The sequence below is a fragment of the Sylvia atricapilla genome, chromosome 3, assembly GCF_009819655.1.
Source record: "Sylvia atricapilla isolate bSylAtr1 chromosome 3, bSylAtr1.pri, whole genome shotgun sequence".
In the NCBI taxonomy this organism is placed as follows: Eukaryota; Metazoa; Chordata; class Aves; order Passeriformes; family Sylviidae; genus Sylvia; species Sylvia atricapilla.
Window position 1 is genome coordinate 5,834,018 of NC_089142.1, and position 13,244 is coordinate 5,847,261.

Sequence of the window (13,244 nt, forward strand, 5' to 3'; positions counted from 1 at the left end):
GTACTATTCAAACACACACGTCTAAGAAGTTTGTCCTCCAATAATGCTCTAGACTAAAAGATCCTGCCCAAAAATATGTTTAGCAGCATCATTCCTATATAGGCTCTTAACATGTGCCAGCCCCATGGGAATTCCTGTCTCTGGTAGGAGCTAGGTGCTAGTTATTGTTCACACATCTGGCTTCCAGCTGTTTTTTGGCAGATGTGCAGGGACCTGGGCTGTCTGGAAAAGAGCAAACACAAAATACAGGGTGTCCTGCATGGGAACAGGGTTGGGAGGGGATGTTTTTTGTCTCTGTCTCCAGCTCACTGAGTCACATCACCCGTGCCTGGACAGCAGCTTCCACTGGGCCTGTTCCTGCCATTGTGCCTCCTGCACAGCCCTCTCTGTTCTCCTGGGATTCATGAGGCTGAGCTGTGTGCAGCTTGACAGAGGATAGAAAGAGGCTGACAAGAAAACTCCATAGGAACAAGAGGAGGCTGTCACAGTCTTCAGGGAACTGGGATGAAGTCATGGCAGAAATACATAGGGAAATAAAGCAAGACAGATAAGTAAATACGGCTAAACCAAGCCTAGTGCAAAACAAGCCTGAGCTTACGTTTTCAGTGTCACCTTTATTGCCCCTTCTAGTGCATAAAGAGGGCTTATGGAAAAAAGGGAGAGTGCCTTTTTACAGAAGTAGATAGTGATAGGGCAAGGAGAGATGGTTTTAAAATAAAAGAGGAGAAATTTAGATTAGTTATTAGAAAGAAATTCTTCCCTGCAAGGGTGGTGAGGCCCTGGCACAGGTTTTCCAGAGAAGCTGTGGCTGCTCCTGGATCCCTGGAAGTGTCCAAGGCCAGGCTGGATGGGGCTTGGAGCACCCTGGGATGGTGGAAGGTGTCTCTGCCCATGGCAGGGAGGTGGGAACGAGCTGACCTTTAAGGTCCCTTCCAACCAAACCATTTTGTGATTCTGTTATTGCCATGGTCTGTGCCCAGTTTTCAGTTCAAGCACTTCGAAGCTCACGAAGTCTTTGAATATTTATTCTCATGGGGGCCGTATTTCTACAAATGTAAGGTTTGAGCCATTTTTCTCTTCAAATCTGGCATTTGAGTTGATAACGTCGGCCTCCAGAGGGCGAAAACCCTTCCGAGAGGCGCTGGGAATCGCTCCAGCCCAGGGGGAGAAGATCTGTGTGCAAAACCCCAGCAGAAAATCCCGTCATAAGGAATTCCCCCCTCAAAAAATCGTTCATTTTCCGACTCATTTCCGTGATGACATCCCCGGCTCCCAAACCGCTGCTGGGACAGGGCGGTGGATCGGCTGAGGGAAGGGGAACACGGATTTCTGAGTCGGGGTTTCCTGGAAAAGCTTCAGGGATGTTGAAACCGGCTGGAGCCTTCCGTCATGTGGGAAGGTTTTGGGTGGCTTGTCCCAAAAGATGCTTCACAAGCCAGAAAGCCCGGGCCATGCAGGAAAAGTCCTAATGCTGGTGATGCAGAAGTTATTTAAGTCCAAATACCCTTGCAAAGTGCTCTGGGGGAAAAGGGGCTCTGCCGCTTGCCAGCTTTGGACGGGTACAAAATCCTGCCAGATCAGCACATCGTGGTGCTCTAACCTTACCCCAGAGCCCAAAGCCATGCAGAAATATGTCCCAGAACACCCAGGTCTGGGGCATAGTAAAAGTTAGTTAAAGCAAGGGCAGGGTGCTTTTAAAACAACACACACATTGCTGCTCGTTGAAGACACTCAGTTCCTGGAAGTGCTGCGTAGTTGCTCTGAAAAAAAAAAAAATAAAAAAAAAAAATTAAAAAAAAAAAAAACAAAAAAAAACCAACAAAAAACCAAAACCCCAAACCAACCCAGATCTTTTGTGTATGTCTACACAGAAACTGGGGAAATTACGAACTGGTGGGAATGTCATAGTCTTGGACAGTGATGTTATTGTTGGGAAAAAGGTGCTCTAGGAGAGTACGGAGATAAGATGGAATGAGACAGGAGCAGTTTGGGAGTGAGAAAAAATGGTGCTGAGGAAGAAGACTGAAGAAATGGGATTGCTGGGGCCCTTAGTGTAAGGAATAATTCAGTGTATATACATATATATATATACACACACACACACACACCAGCTATACCACTAATAAACCCACTCTAAATAGTATAATTCAATTCTGGAGTATATTTCTGGTGAGATGGAAGGTCACAAGCCAGAGGCTTGCCCCAGGCATGCTGCTGGGCTACGGGAGGATGTCACTGTCAGCAGCAGGGACCAGCACCACTGCATCCATCCTGGCACCATCACTGAAACAGGCTGGCTAATTAAATCATGTACTGCTACATTTCTGTCAGATCTCATTACACAGCACCTGAGTTATTTTTCCAGTTGAGTGATTGCTTGGATCCTACTGAGGTGATGCTACATATGCCATCCCTGATGAACACCCTGGCAGTACCCTCAAAGGGGATATTTGGTCAGGGCTGGCATTTTCTTCTTCAGCAATAATGCTGCCAGGATATAATCCTGATGTGGAAGTGGCCCTGCTCATCCATCATCACAGCTCACCCTGGGCAGAAGGGGAGAAGTTCAAAGAAGAGATGCAGGGAAGATCAAACATGAGTAGGTCAGGACTCCTTGTCCTCGAAAAGAGGTGGGTGGAAGCATGGTGAGGTTTATGGAACTGGGAGAGGACAGGCTGTTCAGTGCTTCAGCCAATGACAAATAAAAATAAATAAATAGATGGATAAGGGCATCAGCTGGGGTTCCAGGCTCAAAACAGACAAATCAGCCAGTGTTTAATACAAGGTCTGACACAGAAGCTTTGGATGGCAAAGGCTTGTTCTGCTTTCTCCAGAGAACCCTGAGTGGTCAGAGGAGAGAAACCCACAGAGGGTCACCCAGAGAGCCCAGGAGCTGCAGGCTCTCCCCACGTCACAGTCTGAGACAGGAGGGTTTGCAGAGGAAATGACATCACCTGTGATTATGCATTTCCCAGAAATCTGTTTCTGGAGCCAGGGGCAGGACCACGGGGAACTGGGATGTGATGCAGCCTAGTGCATCAGCTCTGTCCCGTTCTTCTAACCCTCAGGCTGATGTAACACAACTGCAGCAGAGACAGCCCTGGCAGAGCCTTTGCAGCTCACCTCAGCTGCACTGTTTCTCACCTTGCTTTTGTGGCACAGGTGTGGGGGGCTTGTGCCAGCACAGATGCTGTCCTGATGCCAGTGCAGTTAGAGAAACACCTGGAAACAGATTCCCAGTGTTCATCCATCTGTGATATGCCAAGCTAAGGTGTCATCCCTCTGCCTCAGCTGTCTCTTTTATCCAACAAAACCTGAACCGTTTTTTGCACAGTCCAGCATTAACAGCACAGATGGAGCAGCTATACTGACATATGCATGGCTCTTAGTCAAAAGGAATAAATTAAATTGGACACAGAGGCCATTTCTATGGCTAGGAGTGGCATAAATATCTCTTACAAAAAATCCCCAAACGACTCTCCTTCTCCCCTTGTCTGCTTTCCCCTGTGAAATAATCACCCTGGCCAAAAGCTTGTGCAGATCTGGCTTGGACTCACAACAGAGTTTTTAAAACCTTCATCTTTCAGTTTTAAATTTGCATTTTATCTGACATTAGAGGGGCTAAACATGAGCACAGCAAAGCTCATGTGTTTTTTCTCATTGCCACTTTTCAGAGCATTACTGTGTTTTGAAGTGGTTTCTACTGAAGAAATGTCAAATACAGGGAGAGAAACAAGGCTGTTGTCAGTGCAAACCCACCTTCACAGTATTTCCCAAACACTTTGCCTATGTTCTGCATTTTGTGTCAGTGCTCAACATGCTCCTTTCATTTCCTTTTTCTTCTTTATTTTTTTTCAAATAAAAAAAAACCAGACAAGGTTTGAAGGCAGGGAACATACAGAGTGCTCGGAGAGCTTTTCCAGCGAAGCTTGTCTTGTCCTTCTTCTGGAGCTGCTCAGCTTGGCAGCCTGTGAACTCTCATTTCATTAACCAAAGCCCTGAAAACACGATATTCTGTTTAAACCACCCTAACCCTTTAAACTACTCTAACCCTTTATAGCTGTTTAAGCTGCTTAAGAGTCAGCTACGGTTGGGATCAATTCAGACGCTGCAATGTGGTGGAGTAGCCGAATGCTATGAACTCTCCTGGCTTTGAAGTGATCTCAAAATTGAAAATTGTTCAACTGGTAGTATTTAAATATTCATTGCTCTAAATCTAAGAAAATTTGCTTTTAAATAGGATTGAATTATGAGCCTCAAAGAGATTTGCAGCACAAAGCCCCGTTTGCAGAGCGCCTGAGTAGCAGTTTTAAAGTTATTAACTTGTGCACTTAGGAAATTCCTCCTTAAGTGGCATCTTTAACAAATGCTTCACGAAATTGCCTTCAACGATCAAAAAATACAGATGCAATTAATTTGTCTTGAGTTTTAAAGCTCCTGGGCATCAACAAAATGAGCTGTGTTTTATCTCCCTGGCTCCCAAGCTGAGTGCATAACCTGCCAGTGACATAAAATCAGTAGAGCTCGATGGTTTTGTGCTCGTTTCCTCAGATTCATTACACCAGTTGTGGTGGGGATGTGCAATAGCACACGTGGACAGGCACAAACCCAAACCTGTCACTGGGGTAAGTTGGAGTGAGCCCAATCCCAGGCACAGGGTGAGTTGCTTTGAAGTTCTGAGCACCATGAGGGCCACGCATTGAAACTGCAGCAGCCAGGGCAGTTGTGTGCATCAATAACAGAGCCCATGGGTTGGTGATGGTTTTTGCCCTTTCGTTGTAGGGGTCAGGGGAGGTGACACCAGCCTGGGTGAGGAGCAAATGCCTCCATGTACAGCATGATGTATTTGTGGCCAAGTGTTTTTCCAGCTAAAAGAACAGGATGTGATTTTCCTGGCTGAACAGGGGTGAGACCTTGTTGAGTCACCTCTCCAGCCTCTGCCTGACTGCAGAAGTGAGTTAAATATCAAACTCTCCAGTAGAACCCATTAACCAGCTCCATCACTGCCAAGAGCCACTGGGGAGCAGTGGGAAGGGATGGGGTGATGTGGTGTTGTGCTGGGCATTGAGCTCCTTTGAAATGCCCAGCAAAACCCCTGTGGGGACCCAGGTCTCAAGCTGCAGGATGCTGGGGAGCCTGCTCACTGCAGCAATGGGGATGGATGTCCTCCAAATCCACGTGTCCCACATGGGGCCTGATGGGACTCCCCCTGCACCATCACCCCAGCTGACAGCGGCTGCAGGTCCTTGGTATGGATTTTGAGCACTTACATCCCACAAGGAGATCCTGCAAGCCACACTCAATCCTTTCAGAGATCACAAAATCATAGAATAGTTTGGATTGGAAGGGACCTTTAAAGGACATGTAGTCCAACCCCCTGAGCAGGATCTTCAACAAGACCAGGTTGCTCAAAGTCCCACCCAATAAGGCCTTGAATGTTTTCCAGGGATGGGCCATCCACCACCTCTCTGGTCAACATATTCCAGGGTTTAACTACCCTCATCCTAAAAAGAGGATGGTCTAAATCCACCCTCTTTTAGTTTTAAATCATTACCCTTTGTTCTATGACAGCAGGACCTTCTGAAAAGGATCACTTAACCCTCACAGACTCCAGCTGGGAACTGATGCCCAGGCTGGTAGTGTTGGGAGTGTGTTGGGCACGTGGCAGTGTTGGGACACGGAACTGTCCTCAGACTTGAATGAGGAATTTCAGGTGCTTTAGTGTCCTGGCCATGGAGGTTTTCTAGAGCCTGAGGATGGAGAGTCTGTAGAACAACTTTAATGTGGTAACATCAGCTTGCCAGATGCTCTAAAAACCAAGAAGAACAGGAAAATAACTGCTTACTCTGGTCAAAATACACATTTCTCTCTATTTTCAGAAAAAAAGTCTCCTCTGGAAGGAAATGGCTGCACATTTGGAGATGAGAGGTGTAAGATGCCAGCATTTCAGTGCTGAAAATAACATCTCCTACTGTTTATGTGGGCCTCAGGGAAAAAAGTGAATTAATGACACAGAGGATAGGTGCTGCAAACCTTAATGTCACACTGTCACCCATTCCCTCCCTCCTGCTGGAGCTGCCAGTGGAGAGCATCTGGCTTTCTTCTGAAAACCACCTGCAATTTATTGCTCCAGCATTGAAGGCTGCACTGTGGGCCCAAACATCACCCTTGGAGCAGCAGGGTGTAAATCTGTCCACGGGACCACCACCGTGGTGGGCAGCTCTTGATGGCATCCTGCTGTCACCTCCAGCCTGGAGAAAGTCTGGGAGAGCCAGCAGCTCTCTTGCCTCACCTAAGAGATGTTAATTGTGCTGTGCTTGCTTGAGCCCCAGCTCTATAATTAACAGCGCTGCATCAGCAGGTGCTGACGCCGCAGTGATGATCGTGCAGCTCATTTTCCAGGAGCTGCTGGGACTCCAGACAAATGAGGGGTTATTTCAGGTGACTTGCCCATCATGGAGTGTCCCTGGATCTGTCCATCCCCTTTGAGTGCAGGTTTGCCATGTAGCAGCAGTGGTGGATTTTTGATGGCAACTAACCAATCGGTCTGATTGAGAAATGCTCCTAGGGTTTGAAACACAGTCCTGTGGGTTTTGTATGGACATCCCAGGGGGTGACACTTGAGAAGGGAGATGGGACCTGGCCTGGGGACACAACCCCAGGGCAGCACTGAATACAGAATCATAGAATTGTCAGGGTTGGGAAGGTTGCCAAGGCAGGGTCCCCTGGAGCAGGTGACACAGGAATGCACCGAGGTGGGTTTGGAATGTCTCCAGATGGAGAGATGCCATGACCTCCTTGGGCAGCCCCAGGGTAGTGTTAGAGGTGCTAACCCCAAAGGGAGGGTTTGCTGCCTTAGGGAAGATGTTTTTACATCTTCAAACACTCAAACCCCAAACTGGAGGTTTGAGTCCCCTGTGATTTTGTATGTTGGAGCAAGTGTGCCAGAAGTGGAGAGCTCTTTTAGGATGCACACCAGGTGCTGTATCAGTGCCTTTTCCACTGATACTCATCTATTCATTTAAAATCCAGCACACCATCCTAGTTTGGTTCCTTCAGAAGAGTCTGGAATGGAACAGAACACCCATGGGTTGGGGTGTCAGGCTCAGTCCAAGACCCACGTGGCCATCCATGGCAGCAAAGCACTGGACAGTGGCATCATTCACCCATGGGGATCATGTACAGGAGTGCATCACCTTGGGGGTGGATGCAGGAAAACAGCCCCCTCCAGCCCCTCCCACGCCTCATCCTTCCACTCTGAGGTCTTCAGGGATGCAGCTGTAGGACACAGAGCCGAGGAAAGCAGAGCAAGACAAAGAGAGTGGGAAACATAAATAATGACTTGAGACTCTTTCAGTATGAGGTGCACAAAACCCAGACTACTTTTAATTTTGCCATCAAACTAGCATTTTTAATGCCAGCGTGGAATTGTTCAGATATCCTAGGGACACTCTAAGCGTCTACAGAGCACATGCCCATCCTCCTGAGTTCAAAGGTTGTGTCTGCCAGGGACCTGCAGAATTTGGTTCTTGCCAGACCAGGTTTTATTTCCCTGCCAGATCCAGAAAATCTCACCGATTCGACTCTTTGGCTTTTCATCTCTCATGCTCATGGCATGACCAAGTAGCTGCATTTGCTGAGGAACTGTCACCCCCAATTTGTGTCACCCCCAATTTGTGTCACCGCAGGAGGGAGAAGAGCCAGGGCTATTATGTGTTTATTATATTTATGTCCCTATTTCTAGGCTAAGAGCAAGACCAAGGGGTATTTTGCAGAAGCCTGTGCACTTTATACCGGGCAACAAATCCTGATTCAGCCTGTTACATAAATTATTTATCACAATCACAGAAAGCTAGAGGAGGGGAAGGCTGGATTAGTCCAGACAAGGCAGTTGATGGAGGCACAGTGAAAGCAAACCCACAGTGAGGAAGGCTCCTGATTTGAAAAGGGCAAAGCTCACAAACTCAGCATCACCAGAGCCTGGCTGCAAATGCCACCAGTGTGAGGACAATCAGGGCCTTCTCAGCCTGGAGAAGGCTCCAGGGAAACCTCACTGTGACCTTTTGTGTTTAAAGGGGGTTTACAATAAAGAGGGAGAGTGACTTTTTACAGGGGCAGATAATGATTGGACAAAGAGGGATGGTTTTAAACTGAAAGAGGAGAAATTTAGATTAGTTATTAAGAAGTTATTCACTGTGAGGGTGGTGGGACCCTGGCACAGGTTGTCCAGAGAAGCTGTGGCTGCCCCATGCCTGGAATTGTTCAATGCCAGGCTGGATGGGGCTTGGAGCAACCTGGTTTAGGGGAAGGTGGCCCTGCCCATGGCAGGGGGGTTGGGACCTGATGAGCTTTAATGGAGCCTGGGTCCCTTCCAAGCCAACCCATTCTGTGATTCTGATTGTTCAAGATCCAGGGTTAGTGCAGAGGTGGATGTTATTCCAGCTTTTATCAGTGACATGTGCTGATGGCATGTGGCTGTCTCCATGCATTGGATGGACCAAGGAGGACTGGGGTCCACAGCAGGAACAAAGTGGGAACCCCTTAAATACCCAGGCATGACAAAAAACCCTGAGAAAACCTGACCTGAGCCCAGAAAAATTAAAAATGAAAGCTAAGGAATGGGATCACATTCTTCAAACACCTCCAGGAAGGAGCCAAGGAGCAGCCAGGGGAGGATAAATATCAGGGAGGGAAAATATTTAGTTTAGCTAAAGGACCATATTGACACTTGAGCAAAACAGGATTAGAAGTCCACAGATGCATTTAATTTTAAGAAACTTCCCATGTATTCAAGCAGAAGAAAGAAGAGGTGAGAGGAAAAGAAAAAAATAAAAAGAAAGCCATTTTCAAGTTTAAATGCCATTTTTAAAATGGAAATTTTATAAGATGGCAACAGCAGGGGTAGGGAAAAGGGTTGATGTCCCATCCTTGCACCTCCTTAGGGGGTGCATCTAATGTGGGTGGGTTAATTCATCTTTACTGTCCAGACTGTTGAATTTTTGGGTGGTTCCCAAGCCTGATTTCAGCTCAGGACAACTCACAGGCTGCCAGCTTTCTCGCAGGAGCCATCCAGGAAGCAGAGGGCAGGTGGGTGCTCCCTGCCCACAGAGCAATTTGGAGGTGCCACCTGTTCTGGAAGTTGGCTGAGCATCAGTGCATCCTCTTCCCATCAGTGCCAATCCCTGCTCTACCACCCTCCTGCCACAGAAATGTTGGCCAGGTGCAGGGGAAGGTCCTTGGGAAAGGAAGAAAAGAAGAAGAAACACAAAAGGAGGAAAAATTTGGTTTTTCACCACTGTGATTTTCAAGTGAGTTCCCTGGCCCCATGCTGTTTTACTTTACAAAGCCAAATTGCTCCATGCCCCAATTTTGTCTTTCTTCCTTCAGTGTTATGGGCATCACTGCCATGTCCCTTGCACAGGGCAGAGAGAAGGAGCATCCCTGCTCTGGGGAGACAGGACAGGCTGAGGGAAAAGGCAGGAGTGAGTGGTTTTCTCTGGGAGGGACAGGGACTAAGATAGAGGACAGGACTGTTGTCTCAGCTCTGGAGCTGGACCTTCCTCCCAGCTGCACTTGCTGCACTTGTTTGGGGCAAGAGGAAGGCAGAAGATCTAACCAGGGAGCCAGCATGGCCATAGATTCATGTCCAGCTCAAAAGTCTCATTTAAAGGGCAAATTAATGAATGGAAAGCATGGTTTGGGAACATTGCCTCCATATTCCCCTTTTCTGGGGCTCATTACATCCCAAATCTCACCCATTTATTCCTCGAGTCAGGCTGGTACAGGAGCTGTTGGGGCAGGACTTTTCTCTGAATTTAACCCTGAATTTTTTTCTGATTAGTTTGTTTATGGGGAGTTTGATCTCTGTCCTTCACATTTCTCCACTTGCAAAATGACAGTAACATTGCGAGCCTCAGTAGACAGGCACCTGGCACTCTGCTCACCAGAGAGTGGTAAGACAGCTTGTTATTCTTAAAATAAATTATCAGTAAGAGAAGAAGCCACAAAAAGCATTCATCAGCTATTGAAGGACCCTGGAAGATCAATGGTTTAGTTAATATCATTCTTGCCAAGTATTCGCCTGGAAAGATCCGAGCTGCCAGAAACAAAGTCAGACAAATTAATGTCCTGCCCCAGTCCCAATTTCCCACTGAGCCTGACAGGTCCTGGCAAAAGCTCCTGTGCCCAGAAATTTATTTTGAGACCAGCATGTTTATAGATTATTCCCTTCAAATTAAATCCAGCCAAAGTTAATCTCATCCACAGAAGGCATAGAGCAGACAGGTGAAGCTGGTGCAGCAGCCAAAAGGTTCTCCTGAGGGTATTGGAGCAGAAATTGGGGAACAGCAGAGACTCCAATGTGCATTGGCTGCAAGGGCTTGGGGCATGGTGCAACAACTGTGAGCTGCCAGAAACCTCCACAGCTTCCACAACAGGCAGGTCCTCCATTATCCACTCAGCTCCCTCCACTCCAGAAAGTAAGGAAAATTAAATTAGAGTATCCCAAAAGAAATTATAAAGCTCATGGACTCTTACACAGAGAAGCAGCAGCCACATCCTAAATGGTGTGATAAACACCTCAGGGGATGCCATCAGACAGGTACTTAATGAGTACACAAATTATAGTTCTTCTTATTTCTCCTCCATCTTCCCATTTCCTACCAGTTGCCCTGGAAACTTCTCTCTCGAGGCACTCACAGGGATAAAGTCCAAGAGGAGAAAAAACAGCTGCAAACCCTTCATGGTGTAAAGCGTGTGGCCAGGCAATGCCAGGGGAGGATTTTGGGGTGACCTGTGCCTGTACCAACCTGCCTCCCTCCCACACACTGCACAGCTCAGCCCTGTGACCCCAGTGATGGGCACAGACCCCCAAATATCCCCCACATCCCACACTGAGCCACAGGACACCCCCAGAATCTCCTCCAATCTCCCCACAAGTTGTTCACACAAAGGCTGCACAGACAATCCCTCCTACACAGACACTGCTGCAATCCACAAAGAACTGGCTGATATACAAGGAGCCAGAGGGGTGAATGACATCCCAGAAGACCCCAAGGTGCTTTTCCAACTGGTATGTAAGCAGCCATATCCAGAGGGCTGCAATTAATTCCCCATTAGGATAAACTCCAATTTGGATAAGGTAGGAGGAAAGTGCACAAGATGTCTTGCTCTTCTGCAGACAGCACCTGCAGTTCATGGTGGGGGAGGGGGAAAGAAATCAAGGAGAATTAAAAAATGCAATCCCAATGCTCATTTGCACTGGAGGAATTAGAAGACCCTGGATCAGCAGAGCCAACCCATCCTGGGGATGCCAGGCCATGCTGGAGGCATCTCTGGGGGGCTTTGTCCCAGCAAACACTGTCACTGAAAGGGTAAATGCAATGTCCACACCTCACATCCCAGCCCCAGCACGCAGGGCTGGGGCAGCAAATGTTTTGTGCAACCCACACCAGAAATTTTGGTCTCTGCTCTGAAGCAAGACGCCCACAACAGGCAGAGGAGGCTGTGCCCTCATCATGCTTCCTTGTGCCTTCTGATTTCACAGGCTCTACCACCCAGGACTGCCACCCCAGTACCCAAATACCACTCCTCAAACACCATGATTTGAGCAAGAGGCAAACCCCACCTCTCACCTACAAGGCACTCTCAAGTACATTTTCAATGCAGATTTTGTATAAAATGCACTTTTATGCATATTACATATAATTATATATAAAGATCATTATATTCACAGCTTTACCTTTTTAGCCAAAGACTTCACTCATTTGAGCTGCACATCACAGTTTGTACCTTGCCCAGGAGTAAGACAAAGATGAGAACAAGGACAATCTCTGCTCCCATGGAGTTACGCCTCCAGGTCATGAACCCATTGATCCCACCTGTCTGATTTATTTTCTTAAGGCTTTAGAAAGCTGGCTCAGTGGAAGGGTGGGGGCACGGGGCTTGCAGCTCCTGACACCACCCACGCTGCCAGGAAATACCCTGTCTGTACATAGGGCTCAGCTGCTCTCAAGTATTTTTCCCTACACACCCCCGGAGAGAAAATATTTATATACTATATACCTATAAAAATACAGAGCAAAAATATAGGAAAATATGTCAATATAGAAATAGCACAATGTATTAAAATATTTATGTAGTATATCTAAATATATAATGTATAGATAAATATATCATAAAGAACTATATTGTACACACATATACATATGCATACAACAAAAAGTTGGAAATCTGAAATGAGAGCCAGGGAAAAAAGGTCAATGTCCAGGTGCAATCAAAGAAAGGAACCATGATGGAAGTGTGCACAGCACAGACAGAGCCAAGGATTGCCCAAGTCTTGGCTGTTCCATGACCTGCCACCAATGCATCCCAACAACCTAAGGACCAAACAGCTTCCTTGTGCTTCCTCAGCAGCTCCAGGCCAAGGCACCTCCACAACATGCCTGTTTTGTGGTGTCTCTTCAGCTGGCTAAATCCTCTTCCCAGGACTGTTTTTCTTTTTGCTTTACCTTCAAAGCCCATCAGAAAATGTGAGTGGCTGTCAGGACAGGAAGTGCAGTTCAGGGTGGGGTTGTTGGTTCTGTGGGAGGGTAGCATGACGGCTGTAGTGCTTACAACCCACGTCTTTCCCTTTGCTCTCTTTGAGAACATGGACCATCAGAAAAGGACAACTTTTAACTTTCCAGCTGGACTTGCTCCAAGAACCTGCTAAGAATAATTTAAAGCCAACTATTGATTGAGCCCAGAATTGCATACCTTCCCTCCACTTACCAATTCTTGCCCAAGTGGATCAACTACCAGTGGTCCCAACACCTCTTGCCAATAGGCTGATACTGGGTTCTACTTCAGAACTGCAGGCACTAAGAGCTAAATGTTTTATTGCCACTGAGGGAAAACTCCACCCCAGAGCTTCCAATAAAGGCTCTTGCTATTTGACACTGTATTTCATCTGTGCATTGTTGAAAAGTTTTAATTATGTACCTATGTATAGTCCTGCACCAGCAATTCCTGGTGTCAGCCAGAAGAAAAACACAGCACCCTTGGTAACAGAAATCACTCTGGAGCCAAGTAAACAAAATGTCAGTCTTCTAAACCAGAAGCATTTGTCCCATTAAGGATTCAATTTGTAGACAGAATAACAAGGGATGAGTTATTTGGAAGTGTAGGCTTTAAGGACATGGGTAATGTAACAGCGACAGAAATGCTGTGACTGCAAGACCTTCACTCAGGAGTGACTCAGCACA